This window comes from Artibeus jamaicensis, unplaced genomic scaffold (genome assembly GCF_021234435.1).
Source record: "Artibeus jamaicensis isolate MK-2021 breed Jamaican fruit bat unplaced genomic scaffold, CSHL_Jam_final scaffold_369, whole genome shotgun sequence".
Classification (NCBI taxonomy): domain Eukaryota; kingdom Metazoa; phylum Chordata; class Mammalia; order Chiroptera; family Phyllostomidae; genus Artibeus; species Artibeus jamaicensis.
The window spans coordinates 41,311,339-41,327,953 of record NW_026522042.1 but is presented as its reverse complement, the minus strand read 5'-3'; the positions used below and the strand labels follow the sequence as shown (position 1 = coordinate 41,327,953).

General features: G+C 45.7%; 1 long non-coding RNA gene across 2 annotated transcripts in view; it reads right to left on the bottom strand.

The window, feature by feature from the left end:
- The window catches only part of LOC119053317 (uncharacterized), a 52,768-nt gene extending 45,591 nt beyond the window's left edge, over positions 1-7,177 (bottom strand). For both annotated transcript variants that reach the window (XR_008390084.1, XR_008390085.1), the window contains exon 1: positions 7,091-7,177. This is a non-coding gene — a long non-coding RNA (uncharacterized LOC119053317). The remainder of the gene's footprint in view (positions 1-7,090) is intronic.
- Positions 7,178-16,615: the final 9,438 nt, after the last annotated feature.

The window sequence follows — 16,615 nt, the reverse complement described above, 5'->3', positions numbered from 1 at the left end:
TGTTGTAAGAGGCTGCATGCAGCTTCTGTGAATTTATTTTAAATGCTCTTTCAATGCATTTGCCCACTGCGTGATGGGTGGTTTATAAGCACACCTGCCCACACCACACTGAGTGATCAGAAGTTTTTTACCGAAGGCAGCATGACTCCTGTGCCCCACCCTCCCTATTTACCTGATCTCACCCCAAGCAACTGTTTTTACTTCCCTGGGTGAAAAAAATGTCCTCAAAGGAAATGTTTTGCTTACGTGGAAGAGGTGAAAGAAAAAATGGCAGAAGCACAAAAAGACATCAAAATTGATGAGTTCAAAAACTGTTTTGAGCATTGAAAAAAATCTAAATAGGTGTATTGCATCCAACGGAGAGCACTTTGAAGGTGAACAAAGTTGAAACATGTGAGAATATATACACATTTTTTAATAAATAAATTCCAAGTTCTTTGGGGTCACCCCTTGTGTGTAGTGGGCAGGTCACAGGCGCAGCCTCACATCGCTCCCTGTGGCTGGGCATTGGTCAGTGTCACCTGAACTGTGACTGCTGCATCCAGGTCTTCGGATTCAAACTACTGCCCAGCCCCCATAAGGCAAGCTCCTCCATATTCTCAGTCAAAACTGTCCTCCTCAAAGACCCCTCCATCTTGTCCCTGGGACTCCAGCCTTTCTATTTCCTTGGACCTGTCCTGCTCCAGGACTTGGGTCCACAGCATCTGATCCACAAAGTTGCCTTGGAATACTTCTATTCGCCTTAAACACAAATGCAGTATTTTTTAAATTTAAATGGGAATACAACCCACATGGTTAAAAATAACTTAAACAGGATAAAAGTGTGCTGAGTGAAAAGTCTCCCTCCCACATCGTAGCTCTCTCAGTCTCTTAAAATGCAACCACTATACCACTTTTGGGGTACCCTTCAGGAAGTTTTCCCTCTCTTGCAAATATATATAAAATATAATTACTTTTTTATAGGAACAAAAGAACACTATGCACACTCTTGTGCTACTTGGTTTTTTTTTTTCATAATGATATTCAGTGACTTGTAGATCAAAGTAAATGCCTGCTGAAGCCCATAGAAAGGTGGTGCCTGGCCCATTGTACCTGCCAAATAAACAGCTCTTCACATGAAGAACATCAGATGACACCCCAGCATTCAACAGGTTATGCCAAGCAGACCCCAGGAGCGCACTGCAAAATGCTGTGCATGGTTCTGCTGAGTGAGAGCGCAAAGACACTTCCTCCACTCACCTGCCCGGAGACAGCCTGCAGACCTGGCGTCGCTTCCACCCCATGTGTGACATTGGGAGGAAACACTGCTACCAGAGCTCCCCTAAAGGAAGTCCCACCTACCTCTCCTGATCAATACGTGGAAGGGCAGAGATTTCAAAGTGGCTTTGGCTGCAACCACTTTCAGAAAACTAAGAAAAAAATGCCTCTAACACTTTAATTGGATTACATGGTGATGAAAGCTGAACTCCCCCAGATACAATGGGCTGCATTGCATCAGCACCCCAAACAGTTTTGCCTAAGCTGGCTCAGCTCTGCACGAGGTCACAAGGCATTTCTTAAAGGAGCAGTGAGGTCCCTTGCGCTTGGCTCCTGTCCCAAACCTCTGGCAGTCCTCTAGTTAGGGCAGGATGCACAGGAGGTGTGATTTAAGAAGCTGATCAGGGTGAGGGCAAGGCCTTGTGGGACCACCCCTGAGGTCTTGGCTCCCCCTAGTTATTAGTTTTCAGTGCAGATAACTTCGCTTGAAAGCTCCGAAGAACACATATCCCGTGTCCCCTTTATCAGTTCCCTAACCAGGAGGCCCACAGCACTTCCTATTGGTTGTTTGCTTACCTGCTGGGCCTTTCCCTTTTCCCTTTTCTGCTACTGGCAGCCCTCTTACCCAGAATGCACCAGCCAGACAGCAACCACGTAGGGAAGAGGAGGACAGGATTAGGGCAGGCTCAGAGCTTTTTAAACATTGGAAGGTTTGGGGGAGAACGGGAAGGGGAGGTCTGTGGAATTTGGCAGAGCCTGCCACTGCATTTAGGAAGGAAGCTGGTGAGTTAAATAAACATTGACGGCTCCTGAACAAATAGTTGAGAGTCAATTTAAATTCATTTTCCCCAGAGGCTTTTCATTCCACATAAGCATGGGTTTATGGGCTCATGGACATACACGCTCACACAGAGGGTCCACCTGGCAACCGAAAATTGGGAGAAACAGTGGCACTCTTGACTCTCATTGGAGCAGGAAACCCGAGATGTTTGACCCCTTCATGTAACTTGCTGAGAGACCTCTGTGGGGTGAGGGACTGGGTCAAAACAGAGCCTGTCACAGACAACTGTTCTTGGCCACCGACAATCCAAAACACTTCCCAAAGCCCTGTAGCACCCGATACACGTAGCCACATAGCTGCACATAGACAGGAAAAATGAGCCTTCTTTCAAAACAGCTGCAGCTTCTTAATGGAATGGTCTTGTCTCTGAGCCTGCCATACAGACTAGCCCAAAGCCCCTATTTATGAGAATATTAAAAATCCAGGAGGAGGTTGAGTAAACAGCACAATTACCTACAGTGGCACTTGGCCAGTCCACCTGGACCAACAGAGATCCAGGGGCTACTGAATGACTTCAACCGTTCTGGACCAGAATAAGGAGAAACTTTTGTGAGCAAATAATTATCAGGCCAACCTCCTAGAGCCCCAAGTTTGAACTGAACTCGAAGCCAAGGGTCAGAATCGCACCCAGGGTGTCGAAGCTCAGACCAACCTGGAGAGGAAGCCAAGGATGCTCTGTGACTGTGAGTCGTGGGCAGAAGAGGGGCTGTGGGCTGAGCATCATGCTGAAGGCAAACCAACCCACTCCCCGTGCACAGATGTGAGCTAGGAGTGGGGCGAAAGTTTAGGAAAGTGATCAGACGCTCTCTGGGGAAGGATGGATGACAACTATGTGCAGCTGTCTGGAAAGTTCAGGGCTGTTGAGCCGTTCCAGTGACTTTAGGGAATTAAGATGTTTGGGGTAGGAGTTCCAGACAAAACTCTGAATTTAGTCTAGCTTCCAGTTGCTCAAGCCAAAAACCTTGGCATCCTTCTTTATATCTCTCTCTCTCTCTCTCTCTCTCTCTCTCTCTCTCTCTCTCTCTCTCCCTCTCCTGCAACAACCAATCTATCAGGAAATCCTATTGACCCTTTCTTCAAAACACATCCCAGTTCTCCCTATTTCTTGCCACCTGGTTCAAGCCACCAACACCTTTTTCCTTGATTACTGAAAGAACTTCAGCAGAGGTTCTTGTTTCCCCACTTGTTCCTCTATAGACCAAACAGCAGCCAAATGGACACCTTTAAAGTGTAAGTCAGATAGTGTCTCTTTCCTGCTAAAAAACACCCAAAGCAGGGGTCTCCAACTTCCAGGCCATGGATCAGTGCCACTTCAGGCCTGTTAGGAACTGAGTGCAAGCCCAGGTGAACTTGAATGCAATAAGCTTGAATCAACCCCAAACCGTCCATCCAAGCCCCTGCTGTCCATGGAACAATTGTCTTCCATGCAACCAGTCCCTGGAGCCAAAAAGCCTGGGGACCACTGCTCCAAAGGATCCCTATCTCACTTGGACAAAAGGCTTTTCAGGGGTGTCCAAACTGTTGGCAATTCCGGGCCACACTGGAAGAAGAAGCATTATCTTGGGCCACACATTAAATACACAAACACTAACAAAACAAAAAAATCTCATAATGTTTTAAATAAATTTACAATTTTGTATTGGGCCGCATTCATAGCTATCCTGGCCCACATGCGGCCCACAGGCTGCGAGTTGGACGCCCCTGCCACAGGATCCTGCCCCACGGCCTCCTGGTCCTCACCATGTCCTCCTCTCAGCCTCAATCACTCCAGCCACAGTGGCCTTCTCCCTGCCCTTGAACTGCCCGGGGCCACTCCTGCCACAGGGACCTCTTCACATGTGGTTCCCTTGGGCCTGGGGAGCTCTTCCCCCAGACATATGCATGATTCACCCCCTCAGTCCTTTCAGGTTTTTTTCAAATGTCCATTTCTCAGAAAGCACAAGCCCATCTAAAATTTCTAGTGTATAAAATCCCCTTTGAACTGCTGTTCTTTTTCATACATTTCTCACTTCCTAATGTTAATATAAGCACATGCACATATAAGAAATGCGTTGATTATGTATTATGCCACCTGTCCTCCCCCACACTCAACTGCAAAGTTTCGTGACAGCAAGGAGCTCTATGTACTTTGTTAACTGGTGGGTCCTTTGAGCCCACTGGGATGTCTGGCATATAGATGGGTATCAATACAAATAGTTTAAATGAGCAAGTGGCAGAAAATGTACCACCATTTATTCATACACGTGGTCTGTATTTATTGAGCACCTACACTGTACCAAGCACTATGCTGACTATGCTGGAGTCTAAAATATAATGGTGAGCCCTGGCTGGTGTGGCTTAGTGGGCTGCGCCCCAGACTGTGAAACAAAGGGTCGCCGGTTTGGTTCCTGGTCAAGGGCACATGCCTGTGTTGCTGGCCACGTTCCCACTTTGGAGCGTGTGAGAGGAAGCTGATCAGTGTTTTTCACCCTCTTTCTCCCTCCCTTCCTCTCTCTCTAAAAAATACATAAAATCTTTTTAAAAATATAATATAATGGTGAACAAAATATATGGGAACCTGCCTTCATGGAACTTAGTTTAGTAACAGAAGACACTCAACAAATAATTGCCCAAATAAGGAGACAATTACAATGGATATAAGTGTAGTATTAAAATAGTCCAGGAAAGACATTAGGTTTGGGGTTAGATTGATGGCAGAGGAGATGGAACAAGCTGAGCAGATTCAAACTTATTTAGAAGACAGAAAATATAGAGATTATTAGTGGATTAGATAGGGTTGGGGAGAATTTTATGACAAAGGTGAGTCCCGGTTCCTGGTTTAAGCAACTGGGTAGATTAAAGTGCCCTTTGTATGAATTAGTAGGCTGAATAATGGCCCCCTATAAGATATCTAGGTCCTAATATGTGGCATCTGTAAATGCTACCTAATCTGGAAAAGCTGCAATTGCAGGTATGATTAATTTAAAGATCTAGGATTGTTGTGGATTATCTGGGTGGGCCTTAATACAATCAATATGCATGTTTATGAGAGAAGCAGAAGAATATTAAAAAATACACACATACACACACACTCACATCAAGTCAATGTGAAGATGGAACAGATTTGAAGGCTGGAGTAATTCAGCCACAGGCCAAGTGTGATGGTTAATTTTATATGTCAATCCTACTGGGCCATGGGGTGCCCAGACATTTGGCCAAACATCCTGCTGGGGGTTTCTGGATGAGCTTTACATTTGAATTGGGTGGACTGAGTAAAGCAGATTGCCCTTCTCAGTGTGGGTGACCCTCATCCAGTCAATTCAAGACCTGAGTAGGAAAAAAGGCTGAGTGGGAGGGAACTTCTCCTGCTTGGCTGCTTCCCGGAGACAGCCTCCTTCCCTGCCGTCAGACAGAATTTATACCGCGGGCCTTCTGAGACCCTAGCTGGCCAGCTACAGATCTTGTGACTTCTTAGCCCCTATAATTGTATAAGGTAGTTTTCTTATCACACACGCACACAGACACACACACACACACACACACATACACACACACACACTATTGGTTTTGTTTCTCTGGAAAACCCTCACTGACACACCACAGAGTGCTGACAGCCATTAAAAACTAAAGGCGTCAAGGAGCAGAGAAAGTGTGACCCTGCTGACACTTGACTTCAGACCAGCGGAACTGATTTTAGATTTCTGGCCTGCGGAACTGTGAAAGCATGAGTGTATGCTATTTTAACCTGTTTTTGTAATTTGTCACAGAAGCCACAGGAAACTAAGGCATTGGGAACCACTGTAAGAGGAGCATCTAAGGGTGGGGGGAGGCATCAAGATTCAGTTTGGGACATGAAATCAGGGATGCGTGTCCCTCACCTCGTGGAGAGGCAGGTGAATAGGAGTCTGGATACGCTGAGCTGGCGTTACCAACCCTGAGGTCCCAGGGACTGGCAAGCACCAGACGTGCAGTGAAGAGGACAGACAGCTGGGCACCGCCTCGGGAACTCCACACTGGGGTCAGGCAGAAAGGTAGTCTGAGAAAGAAACAGGAAGTGAGCATGGGGTCTTGGAGGCCAGGCCAGGTGAGCCTTTTTGAATGACAGGGTGATCAGCTCTGGAGCAGAACCCAGTCGGGAGTAGATTTAATGAGGAAGCAGAGACAGCCTGTGTGGGCCGCTTATTCTGGAAGTTTGTTTGGCTTAGAAAACACATAAAGAGAGCGGAGAGTTGTGCAAGATACTGGACCCAGGGAGGCGTTTTAGTTCTTATTTTCAGATACTAGAGTTTGGGGCATTGTGTGTGATTTAGAAAATGACCCAACAGAGTGCAAATAACTGGAAATGCAGCTGAGGGTGGGATTATCTGCCAAAGTCTGAGAAGGCTGAAAAGAGAAACTCGTGGAGAGCAAGTCCCGATCTGGGCTGTAGTTTCAGATCCCCCAGGGGTAATTTCAAAATGTCCGTGTCAAGCCAGCACCTGAGAGCAATGGCATCTGATTTTTCAAGTTGAGACCCAGACATCAGCCATTGTTAAAGAATCCCAGGTGACCGCAATGAGCAGTCCAGGGAATTCAGAGCACATCAGGAAGGCCTGGCATTGGGTCCACGGGGGATCAGGTTCAGGTGCAGCTAGGTTGGGAAGTCTGGTGGGTGTAAATAAGGGAGTTCCCAACTTTGCCTTTGTATTTCCAAAATTCAAGGCAAGGTCATGTGCTAAGCATGTTCTGAGCATTTAATGGAGTAAAGGAGAAACTGAGAGCCAAAGAAAAGATGACAATGCATACTGAGAGTAGAAAAGGGAAGATGCCCCAACTGGAGAAATGTGGTAAGAGTTCTGGAAAAGGCTGCGTGCCTATACCATCCATCCAACTGACATTTGTCAGACACGCAACGAACCAGGCTGTGGAGCTAAAATATTAGCAAGACATTGTCCTCACAGATTTCACATAAGTAACCAGAAGATTCGGGAGCTCTTATGGAATCAAGTGCAAAGGGGTAGCAGGGACTCTTACCCTGTGGGGACAGAAACCTCCTCCCATCATAGTACTCCGCAGAATGGAAGCTCTTGAGACATTCCTGTCTGACTCCAAGCACCTGGCTGTTGTGGGGAAACAGGAAGTTACTCGGAGGTAATTCTGTGGGCCTCGCTAAAGCAGCCCTGAAACAGTAAGGACACGGCGGCAGGGGGTCTCTGAGAGGGGAGAGTCTCAGAGCCGTCAGGAACGACAGCAGCACTGAAGTCAGCAGAGAGCTTCCCACAAGGCGATCTCCGCGGGACATTCAGGAAGTGGTCACTAGGTGGCAGGGTTAACATTTGCAAAATAACTGCCAGTATCGGGATGCCATTAGGAGCTGGCCGTGCGCCACTTCGGAGCCCAAAACCCAAACTTCCTGCCTTCCCTGCAGTTTCCTCTGTCATCCTGACCAGCACGGAAAAGGTTATCAAGTAAACGACAGTTTTAGGTCACTGTTTAATGGGAACCCACTGACCCTTGGTTATTCAATTTCATTTATCTGTAACTTCTAGAACTACTCTGAGTTCTGAGTCCAAAAAGGCAGCCAGTCACACGGGCCTCTTCAGAACTTAGAGTACGGCTAGTGCAACTGAGAAACTGAATAATTACTTTTATTTCACTTCATTCACTTAAATATAAACGCTGATGCACTATTCAATTATTGAAAACTTAAGTATGCTTGGAAAAACTTGGGTATGTCAATCTACTTTTTCAACTGTAAATTTTGTGCAATCTAAATATAGATCAATGACTTCCGATGAAAATGTCATGTCAAACCAAGATGTGGTATAAGTGTAAAATACACAGTATGAAAAATGGGAGGTATAAATATCTCACTGATATTTTACATTGATTATATTGATATCTACATTGCTTACAAATATAATATTCTAATATATTGGGCTAAATAAAATATATTATTAAAATGAATCTCATCTGCCTCTTTTTACACTTTTAATGTAGATGTCTTGGTCTGCTCAGGCTGCTGCAACAGAATACCATTAACTGGGTGGTTTCAACAACAAACATTTCTCCCCATTCTGGAGGCTGGGAAGTCTATAAGAAAGATCAAGGTGCTGGCAGACTCAGCATCTGGTGAGCGCCCCCTTCTGGTTTGGAATTGGCCTCCTCATGCTGTACTCTCCCTTGGTGGGGGAGAGGATCGTCTCTTCTTGTCTCTTATTACAAGGGCACAAATCACTACAAGGTCTCCGCCCTCATGACCTAATTATTTCTCAAAAGCCCCACCTCCAAATACTATGAAACTGGGGATTGGGGTTAAAACGTGTGCGTTTTGAAGGGACACAAACATAGCAATGGGCTAGCAGAAAATGTTTAATTCCGTTTATGGCCCCCTTCATGTTTCTGCCTGCCAGTGCTGCTCAGGCAACCCGCAGAGCTAGACTACACAACGGGACTTCTGTTTACTGAGACAACAGGAGACTCGGCAAGTGGCACAAAATAGAGGCTAGGGAGTGAGGCCGAGCTGGAGGTCGCAGACCAATGGGCCGGCGTTCTCCGAATGTTGCTCAGCTCTTGAGCATGAGACCCTGGCCAAAGCAGCATTTCTCATTTGTAGCCCAAAGGGAAAGTGGATCTAAGTGCTGGGGAGACAGGGTGGCTGGGCAGGTCTCTCAGACGTCCCACAGAGCCTTCTACATATACAGTCGACCCCTTGCTTCTCAAGCTGGACCGCTCTCCACTCCCAGAGGCCCTGGTTTCAGTTCAGACCCTGTGCTGAGGGCAGTTTCAGGGCGGGTTGGGGGCAAATTAGTCATCTGCATGGCCTTTCCTTCCTTCAGACTTCTCTCACCTTCCTTCTCCTGCTTTCTCTCCGGTGCCGTGCTCCCTAGGTTCAAGTCCCCTCTCAGTCATATAGCTGAATGACCTTGAGGCACTTATTTAGCTTCTTTCTGTTTCTTTACCCAGAAATGACTGCTCAGAGTGTAGTCAAAAGATTAAGTGAGTTAATATTTGTAAAGTACTTAGAACAGCAGCTGGCCATGGTAAGCACTGTGTGCTAGGTATTAATATTATTTTCTCAAGAAAACAAAAAGGTAGCTATTTTTCTCAACTTCCTTATGAAAATGTTACATAGTTAACATTTAAGCTGTAATTTTTTAAAAAAGACTTTTAATCCCAATTTTGCAAGTGCAAGTGTAAAGAAAAATAACACCTCAACAGAAGGCACACCTACTCTGGGGGAGTGGCCGTGGTCAGGCAATTTTCCTGGTAGAATTTCTGGATGGGGAATGGGCCACCCTCTGCCCGGCACCCTGCCCACCACTCTCTCCTCTGCAGCAAAACACAGCCTCGAGCCCAAAGCCAGCATGCACCGTAACCTGCCACAGGGCTTCACCGTGGTGGGAGTTCAGTCGTTCCCTAGGGCAGCACGCCATTTCAGCATCACGGGTGACCTCTCCAGACACCGCGAAACTGCACTGCCTCACCCCGGTTGTTTGGCGGGGCAGGGGGCGGGGTGGGGGGGCACATTTTTCTCAGAAAGCCACAGCCTAGGTCGCTAGGACAGCTAGCTCAAATCGAACATTACTGATTCACATGAAGCAAACGTTTTTTTGTCATGTGTTTGGTTTCTTATAGGCTCTTGAATATTAATGTGCACGTTTCTCAGCCCTACTTTACACAGCAGATTATACATGCAGTTAAATTTTGAAAAATCGGGTCATCAAAAAATGTGGTAGATTTGGTTATGGTTTCAAGGAATTCTGTAATGCAGTGCAGTCATAAATAAACTAAATCCTCTGATAACATAGATCATTATATTTTATCATCGACTCTACAAATTTCAATTTTTACTTTTGTTTTGTTTAAAGTAAATTAAACTATAATTAGAAAGTGAAAGGGAGTCCTAGAATTTCCTCTTTCTTCTTCTTCTTTTTTTTCGTTTGTTCGTTAATAATAGACTTGCAACAGGAACAGATTGTGTCCTGAAGAGGAAGACTGGGCCGGGGCTGAACTACAGTCTTACACTTTTCCCATCAACTCGGCCACTGTTGATTGAATCTCTGTGTAAAAGCTTTTGCTCTTACCTTAACGTCTATTTATGGCTGGCTTTATCATGATGTATGTATATTCAGCTATACAAAATAGATTTTCTCTCCCTTGTTAAAGATCCCAACAAGAATCTTCCCAGTTCTTGGCTTCCTATTTTCTTCCCTATAGGTTCCATATACTTGCATCTTATTTGGGGGAATCAAAAAACAGGCCAAGAGCTACTAGATTTGTAGGACCTTGGCAGTGAACTGCCTGCCGTGAAGGTCAGTGCCACAGCTGTGTGGCACTCTGTGTCCCAGGTGTTTGGGGCTCACCACTCCCTGGCTTACCTCCAACCAGGCATCCTAGTGGCCATGCTCAGCTGACCACTGGGTTCCTGGCCTGGACGTGGCAGAAACTCAAAGCCGAGAGGCAAGGCACCTTTCCTCTCCTGGCCTGATGGTGGGTATGGACCTCGCCAGCCATCTGGGCAACCTCAAAAGCCTGGGGACCTGCAAACCAAAAGGGGAGAAAACAAATGGGTGTCAGCTGGGCCCTCGAGAGACCGAGAAAAAGGATGACCCCACAGAAAATGAGTTCAGACGAGTAAGAGACAAATGGGGTGGTGACGAGACGATGAAAAGCCGCAGCTAAAGGTGGGGTTCAGAAATAAAATGGAATATAAAAATCTGAGAGGGAGAAAAGTTAGAGACACAATGGAAGTAAGAACCGAATGTTAACACAACAGGTCTTTCAAGAAAAAGATTTTCAGAACGGGAATGTAATAGAAGCGGGATGGGAAACAGGCGAGGAGATAAACGCAGCCTGTGAGAAAGGCAAAGGGAAAGCATGAAGCGGCCCCTTCCCGAGCACAGAGGCTGGAGGGAATGCAAAGTTCCGACCAACTCTCTGACTCGCTCCACCTAAGCGGACAAATTCCTACCACTGGGGTCGGTTTGGTTTGGTTTTGAAGTCTGAAATAATAGTAACTTGTAGACACTTGTAGGTGCAATATTTTTTGTGTGATTTTGAAATAAAAAGACTCTCAAATAAAAATTGCCCCAGAGTAGCAAATCTTCGCCCAAACTATAAAACCTTCAATATATTCCAACTAGGTAGCAGCTGAGAGAGAGGTATTTGGATCATGTTTTATTAGTGCTGCTTATGGGAACTGGGATTTCAGGAGTCTACTTGGGACAAATAGTGCCTATTCCTGGAGGGGAGGGGAGAGAAAAGTGGGGAAGAGTTTGGTTCCAACCCTGCCAAGTTCGTTGGCTTTGAGCATTTATTGGAGGGACCTGAGCTCTGCTTTAAAATAGGAGCTGGTGTGTGAGGGTCAAGCCTTCTCTGGAAAAGGTGCAGAAAGCACATGCCAGCATTCCATTCAGATGCTGCCACAGTAAAAGCCCTCTGTGCAGGATCTTAACCTTTTACTTCTGGTCCCTCAGCTCTTCGCCAAGGTCCTTGGGTCTCCACCCAGGGCCCCCCATACAGGAGGAAGGAACCGCAGTACGCACGGATTGGTTATGCACAGCTGGTGAGCCACCTTAATTAGCTTCTTTGCATGTACAAATATTTCCTCTCATCTCTACTTAACAATCAGAAGTCATGACGTGTCCTAATTACAGCAATAAATTGGACCTGGGGCAGCCACCTCCCGCTTCATCATTAAAAGAGGACTATTTACAATGGCCTTTGCAGTCAATCCATCTCCTTAGCACTGGAAAGTCACCATGGCTCACAGTAGTCACTGGTTGTGAGCAGGGAAGCCCTTGGTGACCAACAGAATCAGGCACTCGGCGGCCCCAGCCGTGGCTTGGAGCCAGAGATTGTGCACAATTAAGAAAGCATGTGAAGCAAGGAGCAGCCCACAGGCCTGGGGACCAAGGTAGCACGTCCTCGGCGTTTACTAAGTCCAGATGTCTTTATCTTCTGGGCAGGAAGTCAGAGTCGGTCCAGATGGCATCTTGATTGCTTTCGGTCCAGCTGATTAAATTGCTAAGGCTGACATCTCTTCCAAATACCCTCTCCAATCCTATGAAAATGTGGCTGTCAACTGTGCTAGGAAGAATCCCTGCAGTGGACATCTGAGCCTCACAAATTTCCTGCCCCTCACCCATGGCCCTGGGGTTCTTTCTACTATAAGCAAGGGAATTTCTGGAGAAGCAGTGAGAGGGGAGGGGTGAGACTCTGGGATCAGACAAATCCAGTTAGGGGTCCTGGGTTGTCCACTTTTTGACCTGTGACCTTGTGTGTATCCCTGAACCACAGTGAGTTCAAGTTTTTCACCTGTAGATTTGGGATAAGAAGAGGACCTACTTTAACAATTTTTTCTGAAGATTATATGAGATAATGCATGTCAAGTGCTTAGAAGAGTGCTTGACGCCTGGTAAGGGTTCCCTGCGTACATTTTCTTAGTAGTCTGCTTATTTTTGTCTCTAGCTCAACTTCGCCTTCCAAGGAGCCGCTCCTTAAAATCACAAACCTGGTTGAGGGTAAGAGACCAGCCTGGTCACTGGCATGTGCTTCCCACTAGAAATAGTAAGTCATTCTTCACAGTCCTTCACTGTGGACTTTCCCCTGTTTTCACAGCAGTTTTGTGAACAGTGGGCAGGGCAGGGCAGACAGTACTAATCTTTTATAGAAGTTGAGACTCCAAGGGGCTAATGACTTGTCTCATGTCAATAGGAAGCCATGTCTGAAGATGGACTCCAAGAAAGGCTGTTGTACGTCTCTCCACTGCTAATCCCACTCACATGAGGAAGCCAGCGCCCCACATGGAGTGGAGGAGTAAACATGCTCCCCTCAGACCACCACGATCTCGACCCCCCACCACAAATGCTTCCTGTCCTCACAACAGAACAGTCTGAGCTGCACCAGAATGGAGGGCGCCGTACTGAAGGACGCAGGGTTCGGAGAACCCCTCCCCCCCACTTCACTGTGAAGGGCTACGAAGTTTAATCTAGTACAGTGCTCGCAGTGAAAAGCCTGACAGGAGACAGGTTGTGAAAAGTGTTCCATCCTACACGTAAATAGCTGGATAATAATATGAACAATCTGAACTATAGGAAGTATTAGACTCATGTTTTTCTTTTAAATTCTTTAAGAAAAAAGTCACAGAGTTGGGTTAGATTATTTTAAAGCTTGTTTTTAGCTTTAAAATGTCTGCTGTTAATGTACTACTGTTAGCATGACTCTACTTCAGAGCTGAGAGTTTATCTTGGGGTCCCAATGCCAGCCCTCTGTTCCAGCCCCCATCTGCTAGTGCCTGTTAATATCATAGTCATTTGAAGCTAGAGAGAAAAAAACCTAAGGATAAATAACTTTTCTGTCTTTATAAAACACACCATCTGAAAGAGAAGTCAGTGAATGGCACTAAGCTGATGGTAAATTAGAAGCTAAAGCTTGACAAATATTCTAACATGTTACATATATTTCCAGAACCATATACGTATATGTGTAACCAGATGGCCACATATAATAGTGAAGCCTAGATTTGGGGAACTACCCCAACATCAGGCAGCTTTTAAATTGCTGTAACGGGGGGCCCAGGGAGTGGATAGTTCCAACATCAGTCACCTGGGGAAGAAATGAATCCTGGCACAGGAAATGCAGACGGACCGCCCCTGGATCAGGCAAGGAAGAAGTCCCCCTTCCCCCGAGTACCGAAGCCCATCTGGCTGGGCGCCGAGATGTGACGGGGCCAGGGTGTTCTTGTGGTGGAGGGGAGCTGGCGATGTTGTCTGAAGTTCCTGTGCCTGCTTTGTTGGCAGCAGCACCATCAACCACAGGGCAGAGAGAGAGCCTGTTCTGGAGCAACAGGATCAGGGGTCGCATTGTGAAGCCACCCAGAAATCTGAGCTTGAACTTGAGCAGGACTTAAGAAAAGCCATGTCCCCTCTGCAGAGGGAACGGGGCACAGCATCACTTCCTCAGTCTAGGCTGGTGCCTTCACGAGAGCCATCAGCTGCAAAGACACCAGTGCAGCAGTGTAACGAGGAGGCTTGAGGGCTCTGTTCCCATGTGTCCCCCCAAGGCAGCACAGCAGGGACCCCTCAGAGAGGGTCAGGGTGACCTTGGGAAGGCTTTACTTCCAGCCTTTATGGCTTTGAACTTTGTGTCACAATAACTGGATAAAATAAATGAATATAATCAGGAGTACCACTGGCCATAAAATGCATCAGAACATTCAAGTTTAAGTTGAATTTTGTATTCAAGTAGATTTAACCATCTGGGGTAGAAGGGAAGGCAAGCATGACAGAAAAGCAGAACAAAAACTAAACGTGCGGAAGGAGAAAAGAAGACAGGACAGTTTAACACCCACTGATGCCCATAAGCTGTGACGGACCTTGAAGATCTAGTTCTTTGCTAACGTTGGATCACAACAGCATATTTTGTTTTGCACAACCTTGAAAGAAACTAAATAGCCCTTGGGTGATGGTGCAGAAAGCACCTGAAGAGCCGAACGAGCTCTCCCAGGACCCTGCATCACTCCCCAGACCATAATGACCCAGAAACACGGGCACGTGAGTGCACAGGCTTCCCAGACACGGAAGTGGGCAGTTCTATGGAGTCAGCCATGGGTGGCAACTGACCCAAAAGATGAACTGCATGGAACCCTGGTGGATTAAAAGGCAGCAGATGAACAACAAAGAATGGTGTGGGATATGTGTATAAATGTGTAAAATAAGGGTGCTTGAACTTTACAAAAATACCTTGGGTCCACAGACCATTTTTTTTCTCCACTGGCGTGGTTACTGGCCAATAGAAATAAATGAGCTTCTGGTGTTTTACCTCCTCTTCTTCTTCCCCCTCCATAGCTCTGCAAGAAGTGTTTTTGACTGGGTGACAGCAATTCCATCTCCGTAGGTGCTGAGAATAACAGGGCTGCAGCAATCATGAGGCCCATTGCTCTAGACAAACCTCCCTCTATTTTTCATTTGCCAAGAAGGGGTGAGACCACCTGGAGTAGGAAAGAAAGAGCAATCCTCAGGAAAAAGATCATGTAACTCCAGTTTATTGGCTCAAGCCAATAACTGTCACATAAGTAAAATGGAAATTGTTGTTCTCCAACAGAGTAATGGGGTTTTGGATGAAGAGGTGACTGATAGATAAGCTAGACCAATGCCATGGTTTTATAGATAAGGAAATTGAGACCAGAAAAACTTTCCCCAAGCACACAGGATGGGTTAATGGCAAAGCTAGGACCAGAATTCAAGTGAGCTTTTCTCAGGAGATTGAGAAAATATTCAGGTAAACAGACTGTTAGGGGCTATAATGCATGAACTTATAACACAGTTGGAGAAACTAGAGATTTTTAAACTAGAAAGGGGATGATTCGGGGACATAACTATTTTCAAAACCACGGAGGACTGGCATGTATAAAGGGGGCTTGGACTTGTTCTGTTGGCCCAAGAAAACAATAATGATTGTGGAGAAGTTGGAGGAAGGACTTTCGCAGCTCAGAATAAGATAAAACCATTTAAACAGTCAAAATTTGCCAAAACAATTTGTTGGAGGAAGAGTTAGCTTTCTGTCACCTGAGACATTTCAGAAAAGACTGGAAGATAATGCAGTGCATGTTTTTGTCCACAGAAAGGCACAAAGTAAGGGCTGTGGAGGAGGAAATTCAAGCATGAAAATCATGAGGATGAAGTGACCTTTAAGAATATGTGATTCTTTACAACCTGGGACCAGATAAGGGTTTTATTCTTGCTTCCGAACTCTAAAACCTATCTCCCTATCTGTTTGCAATACTTTAAATTTTAATCTATTTCCTATTTCAGGGTATTATGCCCTGAATATTTGATTTGAATGCTATGGCAGAAGGTTACTCCTATTCATTTATTTTCTTTTACTCTTATACACTTGCAGTGAGTCTTTTGAATCCATTATGCAAATAAATGCAAATCATATGCAAATACTGTGGCCTCAGAAAATGACGGAACCTTAACTGAGCCATCACACCTTTCTGTAAGAAGAAATGTAATATACTTTTTCAATGTCTCTGGGGCAGGAGACAATTACCTGAGAGTGATATTTACATGATACTGCAAGTGATTACTCAGGAGTCTTTTCCCCACATTCTTCATATTCATGTAGGACTTTGAGATAAGAAAGCATGTTCATGTAAACTATCTCATCTGATTCTCCTAATTACCCTGGGATGTCAGCAGAACAGGAACTGGAATGCCTGCTCTGTCTTTCAGGTGGGAAATAGCCTTTGAGAAGTGAAATGACTTGCCCAAGTTCTCTCAGCTGATAAGCGATGGACCTGGGCCTCCTTCCAGTCCAGGCTCCTCCCACTACACCATGGCACATGCCTTCTTTAAAGCAAGATGGTTGGTTTTCCATTTCTGTTTGCTTAGACTGTGTTCTGCCAAACACATCTTTGGATATGTTTTGCTGTTGAGGATGGAATTTTAGGATGACCAGAAAAGTTTAAATATTTATGTAGTAGCTCTAGCATGGTGCCAAGTACATAGTTTTTCCAACCCCCTCTTCTTTTAAGCATCTGCTTTGATATCT